This window comes from Strix aluco, chromosome 9, assembly GCF_031877795.1.
Source record: "Strix aluco isolate bStrAlu1 chromosome 9, bStrAlu1.hap1, whole genome shotgun sequence".
NCBI classification, from domain to species: domain Eukaryota; kingdom Metazoa; phylum Chordata; class Aves; order Strigiformes; family Strigidae; genus Strix; species Strix aluco.
In genome coordinates this window covers 27,134,858-27,150,206 of record NC_133939.1, presented here as the reverse complement: position 1 = coordinate 27,150,206, position 15,349 = coordinate 27,134,858, and positions in this window count along the sequence as shown.

Here is a 15,349-nt window from a genome sequence, read left to right as displayed (position 1 = left end):
AGGCATACTGGGAATTGAGGTAAGAATTAGAGGTAAAAAGCAGCTTTTTTAAGCTTTTCAGAAGTAATACATATTTACACACACACACACACCCCTTATAACATACATGTTTAATTCTTACATATGTCACTAATTCAAACCAGTATATACATTTTACTATTTTCATGCAGATGTATTTTTTAATGGGTGTGTGTATATATATATATATATATATAAAGGTAATTTTCTTGACACTGTTTTCTTGTCAATGTAAATAAATTGCAACACTTATCTTGGTACATCCTCCAGTAAATCATCCCAGAAGCCAAAACATATTAATGAGAGACTGTACAGCCCAAGTGCTTGTTGATTTTCTCAGCCCATCCTACACATGATAAAATTAGCACTGGACATCTTTAGATGCATATTTAAAAGTTGCAGTTTTCAACTCCTGTACAGAAACAAGACAAAATATGAAAAACTACGGTTATTATTTAATTCCTTTTGACATTCATTCTTTCCAGATGATTAATTCTGTATTTTCTTCACTAATTATTATAAATGTATAAGGATTCTAGAAAAACTTTTTGCTATGTAAAAATAACCTGTGGATTGAGAAGAAATCCCATTCACAAGTGAAAATTATTTGTATTCAACTTCTGTAAAAAATAAACTGAATACTCCACCAATTTTGTAGCATGGATTAACAGTGCATAACTGTACACAAATTGTATGGGAAGGCTTTAGTCATTTCAAAATCCTTCTGATCAGTGAATGTACTGATAAATGCCATGGAGAAACCATTCCAAATACTACTGATAAAGAAGGAAGCTTTAGATAGTACAGTGAACACTCAGTTACTGAACAATTGCTTATAATAACTCATATTTAACTGACAAGTAATTATTCATATCACAATTCCTCATGGATATCTCACACAGACACAAAAAAGTCCTGCAACCAAGGCCAGAAACAAACAAAAAAAAAAAGTGAAAGAAGAAAGCAGAGAGAAGGAACTTACCAAGAGATTTCACAAAACATGCTATGACCAGCAGAACTGAGAAAGACTACGTCTTCAGCCTGCCAGTCGCAAGTCCCATCAGGAAATCCTGCCTCCCAGCTGCTAACACAGGTATAAAACTAAAAAGAAGTGTGTGATGCTTGCCTTCCTTACTTCTTGACAAAATTAAATCCAAAGTTAATATGACGTATACATAAACTTTAAAAATTAAATATATATACAAAATAAATATACAATACAAATTAAATATAAATGCAATCAAATCTTATCCTCATTTCCAACCTCACACTCGTCCAAAATAGTGGGTAAGACCTTCTTGCCCTTTAAATGTCTTCAAGTACATAATATCTTTAAAAGGATTTCATTTATCATGCTGAGATGAAAACAAATTTACTTAAACGATAGTCTTTGGTGTTATTTCTGTATAGTTGTCTGCACCAACTTGAGAACATAAACCAGCTAGAAAACAGCTCAGAGATACACAATCATCTTTAGGATTCATACGGCATAAGTGTTTTATTGATCCTCATGTTACGAGATACCATTTAAGACAGAAGTCATTCCATTTTCAAGTACATACTTTACTAGTTCAATAAATGTTTCTATACTTTCACGATCAGATTGCATACATTAAAGCAGTAGTTGCCTTCCCATATACCTTGGGGATCGAGATTCATAATCCGTTGATTGAACTGCCTGTTTCATTGATTCAGCCAAATTTTCTAATAAAAAAGATGCCTATTGTCCTGATTGAACTGTAGAGTCTAATAATATAATTCACTTGGTTTGGCATATCTTATTGATGTCTCTCTATAGCTCAAACCACGATAATGCAGCACCCAATTAGCATTTTCTAGTGCATGTTCAGCTGCTATTTTCTTCAATAAGGAGAGGTTTAATGACGTGCTCTAGGAGAGCCCAGGCAACTACTGGAGATTTTTCAGTTCAGCATAAGCAGCTTGGCACATAAATCCTTCCAGTGTGGCTGTGGCAGCCAGTTCAGGGTTCACATCTAGCACAAGGTACTGGGCTTTTCTCCTCATTACTGCTTGTAGGGCTCAGCAAAAACGGAATTCCTTCTTTCAACTAAGTTCCGCTAAGTTTTTTTTCACATTATACCCACAACTGGGTACATCTCTCTTTGATCCAATAACTCACAGTCCTGCCTTTATTTACCACCTGCCCAGACTATATACATACACATAGATACATATACACACCCCCAGCACTGCTCTGAGATCTCTAAATTCTTAGAGCTCAGCCACATGATAGGATGGCATTTTCATATTAAAGGGACAAAAAGTACCCCGTAAGCCGCAATTCAGCTCTCCCCACTGTAGAAATTTACGTGAATGGATGGAATCGCTTCCATTTTCCACTTTCATCAACACTGTCAAATAAATTGAAGACATGACTAGTTAATAGAATAAGTAGTTGAGCTGACAGCACATCTAATAAATCAATCAAGTATCAGCTATTTTGCAAAAATAAACAGCTTGACCAGAATAGAAACAGAGAAAAAACTTGACAAGTAGAAGTCTTAAAATGAATATCTGATTAAAAAAAAAAAATACACAGCAGGACAAGAAAGATCTTAACATAGCTGTTGCACTCTGCAAGCAAATAACTACCTTAGTTATGAATTATGTAATTAATCATGACTTTAAATGAAAGACAGATTCAAAATAAGCTTAATTATTTTATCCTGAGACTTGCATGGTAAATGGGAATGGTGTGGTTGACAATGTCTTTAAATAACTATGATTTCTATTAAGCATTCATAATAAGCACATGGGCATGATGTTTCTAAGAAAAAGAAACTTCTAACTGAAAATAATACAGCTACAAAAATGAGAGGGGCTTACACCTACACCATGCAAAAGTTAATACATGATGTGGTCACACATACGAGACACTGAACCAGAATGGACCTGCATTCAGTCCCAATAAAGCACAGAAACGAAGCAAATGACTACTTACTTTCAAGAGAAGACACAGTTGATCACAATGGAGATGCCAGTCCATAATAATAATGGAATTCTAAATCTAAAGCTTTCCTTAAGCAGTTCCATTTTCTGGAGCGATTCAAGTGTTGACTGAAAGACAAGATGATTGTAAAATTGGCTTTCAATCAGTCTCCAAACACCGAGAATTTAAGTGTGAGATCTATAGTAAAAGCCTACCATTTTCTGGCAATACCTTCAAATTACAGCAGAGCTGCTTCTCCACGTTTTCTTGCACTGCAAATGTGAAAATGAGTTTGCACGAGAACATACTAATCGAGAGATGACAACAATAGTCCTTTAGAAATGGAGATACTAGGAATTAGGGTTGTTCTTCATTCAGGTCAAAAATGAATCCTTTAGTGAAATTCATCCTCTGAGAAACCATGTAAAAGAAGAAAAAACCCTATAATTATGTTTTAACTCTACCATACAACTCTGGTGGTGTTTCCCAGCTGGTTATCCAGTGACACATCCAGACAGAGAGACATCACTCAGGTCTGGCAGAATCCAATCCTCCCTCCAGCCCGACGTGTCATTCAGAAGGGAAAGGGAATCTCTCTAGTTCCTCCATTTGCAGAAACTGGAGTTCTCCTTTAGTCCATGTTTGTCATGCACCAATAAAACCTCACCAAGCAGCACTATTATCTAACTGAAATGCAGAAATATAACCCAGGACTAGCTTTTGACTAGAAAAATTTGTTTAGAGCCAAATCATAAATTCCAGGTGAGAAAGTAGCCCAGAACTCTAACATAAATGTCTGGCTTTAAACATTGTATAAAACAAACCAGAAAAACCTTACAGCTGTGGGTCCATGATCCTTTCCAGTATTTCTAAAAATCCACTGTCTTCTGTAAATTGTATTAGCTCTCCAGGGTAATTTAGAATTAGCCACAGATGTCTTAACAGACAATTAGAATTAGGAGATTGACTGAACAGAGATGGAATACTGCAAGATATTTTCATTCCATCCATGAGATTCCCTTATTAACATTACAAATGTGCAAAGATTTTTAGACAGCACAGAACACTGAAAGCAAAAATTAATAAAAAGAGATTTTGGAGATGCTCTGGTCACTTAATCTCACTGAAGGGTCATGCTCACTCCCACATTATTTTCACGTTACTTCCACAGAGGTCCAGGTAAGAAGAGATAACAGGACAGGAGAGGAATCCCATGTAACAATAAATTAATTTTCCTCATAGATTTCTCTTATCCATAGCTCTACAAAGTCTACCAGGTCTAAGCAATTCTCACACAAGGTGGAAAAAACAAAGGCAGATAATGTTAATGAGAAAATGGAGAATATATATACAGAACACCATTATTAAGAAAGAATTACATGAGTGTTGAAAAGTCAAGCAAGAGTAAGTTACAGATACACATGCACTAGAATTAAATCAGCATTTAATCCTTGAGCAGCAAAACAGTGGTAAGCACATACTGTTGCTTTTAAAAGAAATGGTTCTTTAAATCCAATGTCCCAAAATCTAAATAAGATGACAAAAAAAATTCAGTATCAAGTCAAAATATTTGACTGGTGCCAAGACAATCCTGTATTACTTGCTGCTCTACTATGTAGCCAAGGAATTTCTTGTGTAATGGTAGGGAGGGGGTTAAACTACCAGAAGTTTAAATGTGCCATGAAGCACATCTCATTTATGTGAGGATTTCAAGTTCAGGTCTCAGTTCGTAATCCCCGAGAGAACCACAGCCTCCAGTTTCATTGCTTCCTCACGACATTAGTTTCATGGCCTTCTGCGTTCTGAGGCAGGAATGGTACTTTCTGTTTTTTACAGCACGTTGTAGAAAAATGAAATAAAGGAGTAGAAAGAACAAACTGTTCTGGATAATCTGTCCTGCCACATATTTCTCTATTGTCTCCAGTGGGGAGGAAAAAACCAACAAAACCCAAAAAACAACCACTTTCTTCTTTTTAATCTTTTGGAGTAAGAACCACAATCCTGGTTGCACTTGTCTGTGGTGTTCCCAGGATGACATCATGTAAAGAGCAGCAATCAGTTCGCAGTACTTGTAAATTCTGAGTTTGCCTTTCCTCTCTCAGAAACAAATGAACGTACATACAAAACCAGTCAGTGCATCACTTAAAGGCTCCGTTAAGAGAGCACGGCTCACAGTGCAGAGAGCCCATCTCGCTTTCACAGCGTTCAGAAGCTTGAGTTTGCACTCCACTTTTTTTTAACATACAATTAGAAACCATATGAAGTGTGACTCACAGGTCATAATCAGATTGCAATCACAATACTGAACACAATATACATTTTTATTCCTGTATGGCTAGCAATCATCGTACCAAAAGATATGCATACATACAACCTACAGCAAATTCAAGCGCACTATCTAATCAAATGAAATGTAAAATTCAAGAGCTCTGCCTACCAAGTATATATCCATGATTTTATATTTTCTCTACCTTAAGACATTTCCTTAGTAGCTTCTACACAAGCTAGTGCTTACTCACTCACAGATGAACTATTGTTTTAAGACAACAGTCAGCTATGTTAAGTGAATACTTACAGATTTTCAGAACCAGTGCCTACAAGAGAGAGCACACAAAGATACCATCTTTTCTATCTAGCAGCTCAAAAGACATTGAAGGTGCCACAAAAATAATAAATAAAAATTCAAAAACACACAACTACATAGTTTAGCTCAATAAGGCCTCCTTAAAACAGCATAGGCCCCTAAAGATATATAACACTGAAGTACATTCTCCTTGAGGAGCTGTAAACATTTGAGAGCTATTTACATCTTAAAATTAAAAGCAAAGGAAGTCAATGAAACAGAAGGCAGACAGCCAATCTGGCAGTAAACTCCCATTTCTTATTAAAAAAAAAAAAAAGAAAAAAAAAAAAAGAAAACTACTTGGATTTCCAGCTACAATATATTCAATGTCCACGAAAGTTCCAAAAATCAACCTGACACAGCATTTTTCTTCAGGCAACTTAAGCACAAAAGCAACTTGACTTTCCTTTGTACTTAATGATTTAGTAATATTAAACCCAGCAGAGCATTCTTAGCAAACATTTTGCTGACAGTAAGCACCTCAGGTCAAACTGAGTCATCTGCGATCCCACCTTCATCATATTTGCTTTCTGCTCAAGCCAGTGGATCCTTGCAGATCTGCTTGCTTGCTCACAAAGTGCTTTAACTCACCTTGGACAAACGCTACATGAATTCAGAAACTGCTAGATGCAAGGGTTCCCTTTTCTAGAACCTGCCATGAACTGTCCAGGAAATGTTTTAACTTTTTTTTTTTTTAAATGCTTATTTTTCTAAGACAGCTGGGAGATATAAAATGTAAATAGGGCTTACATTCATGTATTCACAAAGTTTGTGAGTTTGTGCATCAAGATTCAATTTTATCTTGAAATTGATGATGGCTTCCTTTTTGTATTTAAAAAAAAAAAAAAAAGTCTCTTATTCCAATACTTCGGTGCTGCTGATGACCAAATAATATGCCATCAAGGTACAAATTTAATAAAGCCCTTCTTATATATGATAAAATTGTGGAACTGGCAAGGTGTATGCTACCTAATTAGCAAGCTGTACCTTCATATACTTGTTGCCTGAACAATAAACTAAAAAACTGAGGTATCTCTCCACATCTCAGCATCCTGGCACTAGTACCAGTCAGGTCCCAACTTGCATACTGATGAATATTATGTAAATGAATTTATAGATAAAAAAGAAAAAATACCTATTCTGATGCAAATCACACTCAGCACATAAGCAGTGGGAGTGACTGAAGCCTAAATGCCTCTTCTGTTTTTTCACAGCACAAAAAAAAGAATTTAGGAGAAAACTGTTCAGGTGTCCATATCAATGCTGATATGGAACCATCAGAAATTTAAAATAAAAAACCCAAACCAAATAAAACATGTAGTATTTGCTTTAGTTCCTGCTTGTTTAATATCAACATTTTACGAGGAGAGTGCTTCTTCAGTGATGCCAACTCAAGATGTGAACAGTTACCTTCCCCATCCCTGCTCTAATTCTGCGATGGAAAGAATGAAATTAAAATGGGTGAGGACACTCCTGCTGTGGAGGGAACCACTGCCACAGCATCCCCAAAGCAACTCGTTACTGCTGGGCACTGCGTAGAGCTCCGTAAGCATTAAATCAGCTACTGGAACCTCAATTATAGGCTAAAGATGCTGCCCCTTCCTCTGTTCCTCTTTCTTAGTCTTTGGAGAAGTTCAGCTAAAGTAAAACAATCATTTGAAGCTAAATTAGGTGGAAGAAAACTACAGGTCCCCAAAAATGCATCTTTCATACATTCATTTCAAGTAAAAAAAGAAAATTTTAGTAAATAATTCAGTAAATATTACTAAACACACTTTTTTTTTTTTTTTTTTTAAAGTGGCAACTTGGTAAAAGAAATCAGTAGTAGTAGGGAAGCAGCCCAGTATTTCTCTGCCTATAAGAGCTGTGCCAAAGCACAGATGGTGTGATAAACTTTCCATATCTGGAGTGTAGGTTATTTTTACCATTTTGCACCTGCATATTTCCCTCCTAAAAATCCTGCAGAAGAGCAACAAAACAGCTCATTCCTCATGCAAAAAATCCCACTCCTAGTATTTCTCTCCTTCTCCATCCACTCTCGCCATTGTATCTGCAAATAGTGAGAGGTGGTCTGAACTATGAAAAATGAAGCACACAAAATCTACCAGCTGAACCACAAAAGCAAATTATTCTTTCTTCCTGGCTCTACGTCTCAGGCTAAGGGCACGAGAACCCAGAAGCCACATCGCTGCCCTGGCCTGGCAGACAGCTCAGGACCAGGTAGGCAGGACAGTAGTCTGGCTAAGAGGAAGAGGGAAAAACCTGGAGGAAACTTCTGGGAAGCTGGAAACTTCTAGAGCATCTCTGGGTATGATGACACCACGCAATGCAACACCACGCAGTGATAAATCCAGTTAGAACTGCAAGAACAAATTCAGGTGCCAGAGGCAGTTTGCCCAGAGGAGAGAACTCTGCTACAGGTAATACACTACCCTGCTTTTCACAGGACTAGTGCAATCCTGACCAGTGTTACCAGTCATCGCTGTTAAACCTACTCAGGCACATTTACCAACTACACCAAGTCTAAAGCAGCGAGGAGGAAAACAGCCTACAAAGATTAGTCCTCATATACACCATGACCACTTGCATTGGTCAGGCGAAGCAAAAGGCTCTGTCTTCCTCTCTCCTTCCCCTGCATGATGATTCCTCCGAGATATCAACTGGTCCCAGGTGAGGGAATTGATGATAGAAGGTGCTTGATTTCATTTCTAATTCCTTGTGTACACATAAATTTGCTCTAGCTAATTTAAGTGAGTATATACCAGCACAAACTCCTGTGAGGACACCTTCAATTTTAGTCTAATTTAATGGATTATTACATTTTAAGCTAACAATGTTCCTAGCTGATTTACACTAACCTGAAATAAACTTAGTTTATGCTGAAATAAGAGTGGCTGCGCAGCCTATTGGACTAGTTTAATGAAACTGATTTTAAATTACACCTTAATTTAAAGAGGTACAGTAATGCATATAAACAAGCCCTAAGTGATGCTTTGAATACAAAAAGAATTAATATAAAAAGCTACAGACACTGCTAGACTGTACATCTCAGCTTCTCAAAGCCCAGCTCTGTAGAGCTCAACATCAAATCTGACCCTCTAGTTAGGCAAGAAGAATAAACGTAGCATAAGAAACAAAGTAATTAATCTTAATTTCTATGTGGATGCTCTTTAAATTATGCAAATTCAAAGACTCGGTATTTCTCCAAAACCCAGTAACAAGGGGAAGGGCACACATGTGAGAATACATATATTTGCTCCAGTGTGACATGGGGGAAGCTGTCAAATTCATCACTGTGGTCTTGATAATAATGCTCAAGAACTTTAATCAATTTTGTACTGGAAAGCAATCAAAGAATAGAAGCAAGAGAGACTGGGGTCATGTGTTTACTCTGTAATTAAAACTATGAAATTCTGTCTTCTATTAATGGTTTGTTCTTTGGACAAAAAAAAAAGTGCATAACTGTAAAAGTAGGTTGATAGTTATGCATATAAAGAAAACAAAACATTAACTACTTTGGCTCAGTTTACTTAACTTAAGCTGTGTTTCAAACAAGAGAATTTGGTTATTAGCCATTTCTGGAATTTTTATGTCCCCCAAGATTTAGTTCATTATGCTGAAATAGAGTTCAAATAAAATATAATAAGGAGAAAATGATGGTATAAAACATTGTGTTGTACTGGGAAGAAGTAAGACTAGCCTTATCTTTCTTCTGCAATGCACACTCCATTTTCTTCTTAGAATGAGTTCATATATAATTTTAAGAGTTTAGAAATAAAGCTTTCCATTTTACTATCTGTTTAATGTCAGCTGCTCACTATTTCATGGTAGGCATTGTGACAGTCTAATACTGCAAGACAAGCTACTCCTACTACCTTCTTAATTTAGTCAAAGGTGGTAATCACAGACCTTAAGGTTGACCTCAAACTTTGAGAGCTAACTCTTTTCTTTCTTTATACCTTTTGGCTCTAAATGGCACAACTTTTTAAACAACAATAAAAAAACCCCAAACAAACAAACAAAAAAAAAAAAACAAACCAAAGAAACATCTTATTCCTCTTTTCTATGGATATGTAGCAAATGTTTCTTCTTTTTTTTCTCATCTCCCCCCTCTTTAGGCAAAAGTATGCAGATACAGAGTATGACATTTTCATCTTCCACAGCTTGGCAGGTCCTTTAAGACTGTGAGCAATAACTAATTAAAACAGATTAAGACTTACCCCTAGATACAGTCCATGCCTCTTCAAAAAAAAAAAAAAAAAAAAAAAGGCATCATAATTTTATTATATTTGTGACTCCTGGGAGAACTGAACTGCATTACATTATAATTTTATTAAATTGGTCGATTAATATATGTTAGATACGAGTCTCAGAGAAAATCAAATATCACAGCAAACTACAGTCATCCTGTTTCTTTGCTGAAGTCTCCCACTGCTCCACTGCACTAATCCAGGTTTATGGCTGCTTTGCATCACCGGAGCAGCTCAAAGTAGCCAGAGCATATCAATGAATACGGCCTAATACATTTAGCAGAATGTTCTTGGGGTTTCTTAACCTGTTTTGGTGCCTGAAGAAGGGACTCTGAAACTCAGCGGTGTATTCACCGAACACACAACAATTTGGATTAAAACTAGGTAACACAGCAGGCAGAGTTTATTAACCTAAATTCTTTAGCGCTATCGACCCAGGTGTTATCACAGTTTCGTTCATTTTTTATCAGTTTTTTTTCTAATTATCTAGTTCTAACTTGGCACATGATTACAAATAATCACTGCTGGCTTCTAGCATTGTAGGACACACTGAAATCCAGACCACCTGTATTCCACATAATGTCCAACATCCTATACAAAAATAGCAAAAATAAATAGGACTGTCTGTTCTCCAGAGTAAGGATGGCCTTGAAGCAATAAAAAGCAACTGGTTCTTTTGCAATACAGTTCTCCATTAGCACCTACATATAGATTCTTCTACACATTCAGAAGCCAAACACCTAAGCACCCATTTCCCACATAAACTCTGTCCCAGTTCAGAGAGAAATGAAACTCTGATTCTCTTGGAGAAGTCCCTGGAGGAAGTTGAAAGGCCAAGTTCAAAGAACACTTAACACACAGGTGTATGTTATGCCCACAGTCACATCCACATTTAACTCATGTGAACAGCACTGAGACCCACATAGAGTAAAACAGAAAGAGCCATTTACCTTTAAAGGAAACATGAGAAATGGAACTCCAAAGTGTTCTGAGTGTCCCTTTCAGGTACCTACTTTTAAACCACCAGCTTCATCTAAGCTAGGCCCTTAGAAGGTCTGACCTGCAAAACCCGTTAAGAACTTGGAAATGTAGTTAGTACGGCAAATCACTTTTGGAAAAAACATATTTTCACCCCACTCCAAACTTGTTATGCCATATAAAATGGCTGTTATTATGCGAATGTAGTCTAAGCCTCTCTCTGACCAAGGAGAAAGGCACAAGACCTGCAGATCGGCTTCCAAAGAGCCTTTCGCAAACTGTAATTGACGTAAAAAGTAGGAGACCTCTGTGTGTGTTGCCAATAAGGCAACCATATTAACAAAGACACTCCTTAACGAAGACAGGCCCTCAAGGCTAAGCTATCTGGGGAGCCTTTCCAGCCCTTGCAAAAAGTCTACTGCAGGAACCAGCCTCTTCCTGAGGAGGGAGAAGTGCCCGGCCAGCCCCCGTGGGAGGTGAGGGGAGGAGCACGGTGGTCCAAGGTCACTCACCGGGCAGAGGACAGGGAGTCTCCAGGCAGAGGACAACAGCTGAGTTAACCTCAGACCTCCCGTCTCAGCTTTACAACCTTTCACAGGCTGTATCTCTAATGAGATAAAAGCATAGAATTTCACCCAGGAAATGCTGTCTGACACAGAGCAGTGGACAGAAGCCTACCTTTGTGTTTGCAAACTGGGCACAGTTCCACATTTACTATCTTCACATTTAAACCATTATTTGCATTTGCTAAATTGTTGAGGCCAATAAAGTTCAGTCTGAGACTATTTGTTTTGACTGTTCACCTTCAGCTATTTATAGTTGGTGGCTGCTCATTTGTTATTTTTGCCATTGCTGAGATGACAAACATTTTGAGGAGGAAAATAATTAGGACAGAAGGTAAATCATCTTCCTAGCATGTTCTCCAAGTAAAACTTAAAGCCTATTCCTATTGAAAAGATGACATACTCTGCAGTTTAATCTTGAGATCCAGCAAGGTAAAACAGTGTCAGAAGGTCAAGAGCTTGAGCTGTAGCCAAGAAAAAGGAAAGTTAGCCAAAGTGCTATACAAGTGCATACACAGTCTGTGAATAAAAGCAGTATCTGTCCTTTCATCTGAAGGGAGGTGAGGAGAAGCAGACAAAAAGTCCCACAAGCTATGTGGCTTAGCCTAGGCATAGCAGAGCTTAAAACACCATGTGAAAAAAGTAACATATTTCTGTCTTCCTGAAGGGGTCTGACTTGAGACCTTGGAACATTTTACATACATACAACATTATCCAATGCTCAAGACACCAAAAACATAAAAAAATCAGAGCAGAAGCTAAAATAGGTAAGCAGTAAAACCAGCCACAGTTTGCAGAAATTGTTTATAGTGGACAATCGGTGTAGAACCCCTAGGGAAGTCTGGGATATCTAGTTCTGAGTCTTCCCAAAACTCTAGTGTCTGTCAAGATGTATTTAAACACAGTTCTCAATAAGATGATTTATGCCACTTTTATCAGAATATCACCAGGAATTGCAAAAGCTGAGTCAGTTCACAGCTGCAGACAGCCAGAGGGATTAACCTCTCTCGTGTTGCTATTGCTAGCAACAGAAGATTAAGGAAAGCCATGTAAAGTTGGAAATTACAAGTTTTGTTCTAGAGCTGTAAAACCATGTCAGTAATGAAGTAACGAGAAAGTTGCAAGTGGTATCACTTTGGAGCCAAAGTATGGTTTAAGCCATAGATTGCACCAGTATGAGCAGCACTCTACCAAATCACCTAAGTACATGTCCTCAGGGGACCCTTGGAAGGATGTGGATTATCACAGCCAGTGCCTCTCTAAACTGGCTGCTTTGCTTTCCTTGGCAAGTTGTACTACTTCCGTCAATGGAACACAAAACCGCTAAAATTTTCAGTTCTGTGCTATTTGCAACCCAGGATTTCTTCTGTGACCTCCAGCAGTGAAATAGTGAAGGCCACTCCCACCATTCTTGTAAAGCACCAAAACGTTGTCCGAACTCTCAATTTTTCCAACTAGGTGACTCCTAGTTCCATTTTGTTCAAGAAAATTTCTGCAGCATCACAGAGCCCAGCTGAATCCAGTCAGGTTCTAGAGTAGGAACTCTGACTTTGATTTGAACAGTGCATTCTCATGAACTGCTATAGACTTGGTAACAACAATGGATATTTCCTCTGGTAGGAGTTAAAAATTGAATGAGGCTTAGAAAAACAACCAAAAGAAAATCTGGCTGACTACTCTTATATAAAAGATTTTAAGGAGCAGCACAGAAGACTTAAAATTTCTAGGTCAAAAATGTGTAAGTGCATATTAAAAAAAAAAACAACCCAAAAACCAAAAAACCCACACATTGATCTATTTGATGTCTAGGGCCTTTCATTTACCAACAAGTTTGGAGTAAGCTTTAAAAATATTTCACAAACATGTGTTTTAGAAACATGCTCCTCATGCAACTACAAGAGATTGCAGTGCATGGCACATTTAAAAACACAGCCCACCATTTTCACTGAAAAAAAGTCTCAGGTGTTTGGATGCAAGGCATTATCCAAAAGACTTTTAATGGGGAAAAATGAACATCAGCAACATTGTTAAAGATGAAAATAGACCATGTAAATGGATAAACAAACAAAGTACCTTGGGGTTTTTTGTTGTTTCTTTGTTTTTAGCTTATTTGGAATAACTGTGGAGTTTGATTTAGGTTTCAATTAATTATCATCTGCTCATAAAGAAATCTTTGATCTTAAAGGAGTCTTTCTATTCCAAGTTAAAGACGTGCACGATAGGAAAACAAAGTACATAAAATCATGTTGTATCTTGTTAGTAACACATGAAAGGTGTAAAATCAACAAGTCGCAGTTTCTTTATGTGCCACATGACAGAGCCAAGATTAGACAGCTGGTAGGCCTAAGCACGGGGCTAAAATGAATCATGGTCACAATACTCACCAGAGACAGCCATAGTCCAGCTTTTGGACAACAGTTTTTAATCTCCCCATCTCATGCAAAGCTGAGCTGACTGCCAGTCTCAAGGCTGGAATGTAGGGCCCTGGTAATGCATTACGCATTGTTATACATTAAATTCCTGTTGCTGTTTTATTTGTTTTGAAGGCACCATCTAAACAGAACATTCCTTTATCTTTGAAAATAATAGGATCAAACTAGCCACGCACAGCTAAATGTCCAAAGAGTAGTTCCAGGTCAATTGTGTATGACCTGCTCCACTCTTAAACAGGATTTTCCTATAATCTAAATCAACATAGTTGCAATTGTTCTTTTAATTGTCAGTATTTATCAGCTTTCTGGTCAAAAATTCACAAGGCAAAAACCTGCCTTCATTTCAGATTACCATCCCTTCCTTGCATGTATTTTTCTCTAAACTAGAAGAACAAATGACTGTGTGGGTTAAGAGATTAGCTCTTCAAGCAGTTACACTTCAGTGAAAAACAAAGCCACAAAGCTAAAAAAATGTTATGTCAAAGCAGTATATTTAGTTCAGGCAAACACTTATAAACCTTTTTATGTTTTAAAGTATTTTCTTTTGCTAAGAGACATTGTGTAAATGAAACAGCTTCAGCTCTAAGACTGGTTGTTATATTTCTGGTCTGAGATTTCCTGGGCACAGATATATGCAGAAGAGAGCACAGCTGCTGTGTACTGTGCAGTAAATCCAGCACTTTGGAGATGCATTGGATTTGCTGTATATGCACAAATTAACTGTAAGTCTCACGCTTTCTTGAACAGCCAGAACTGCTGTGGCTGTGAGAGACAGTCTGCACAAGCGTGGCAGACACATCCAAGATTTCAAGAGCTGAACAGGCCACTTACAGATACTGCAGAGCAGCTACAAGGGATCAGATGGCACTTTGTCTAACACCCAGACAAACACAAAGTATCCTCAGAGTATCCATCTGAACAACAAGAATGATTCCTCCAGGCATTTTTGAACAACATATAGAAGAATAAAAAACCCCCACCTTCTAAGGGTAGAACAAAACCAGGAACAGTAGTTACACAAATAATCCAGTTCAAGTGATGGATAGAAGCTGAATGCAAACCTAAACTACAATAGCAAAGATGGATCAAATAAGAGCTGGAAGATTTCTTTTCAAAACACGAAAGGTCATCTTTTGGTTTATTTCCCCTTGCATTTACTTGGATGGCAACAGAGACAGGGAAAGATACCTACACTATCTTTAAAATTAGAAATAACAGTCAAAAAAGCCAAAAGGATTAATAGTTTGGCATCACTGCAGGATGGCAGCCCTTACTAATCTGTTTCATCACAGCATTTTATATTGCAAGTGGAAAGAAATCTGCTAAGGGGAAGTTAAAATTGACAGTTCATTATCACCAAAAATCCATTCATGGAATATTTCAAGAATTTTAATAAATAAATAAATAAATAAATCTCAAAAATCTCACCCATCAAAAAACTGAGATGTAAAATGAAACTCTGCTTTTAGCTGCCTTAACCGTGTTCCTTCAAGGTCTTCAGGCCTTGGTCCTTCATAGAACACATCACCTTGACT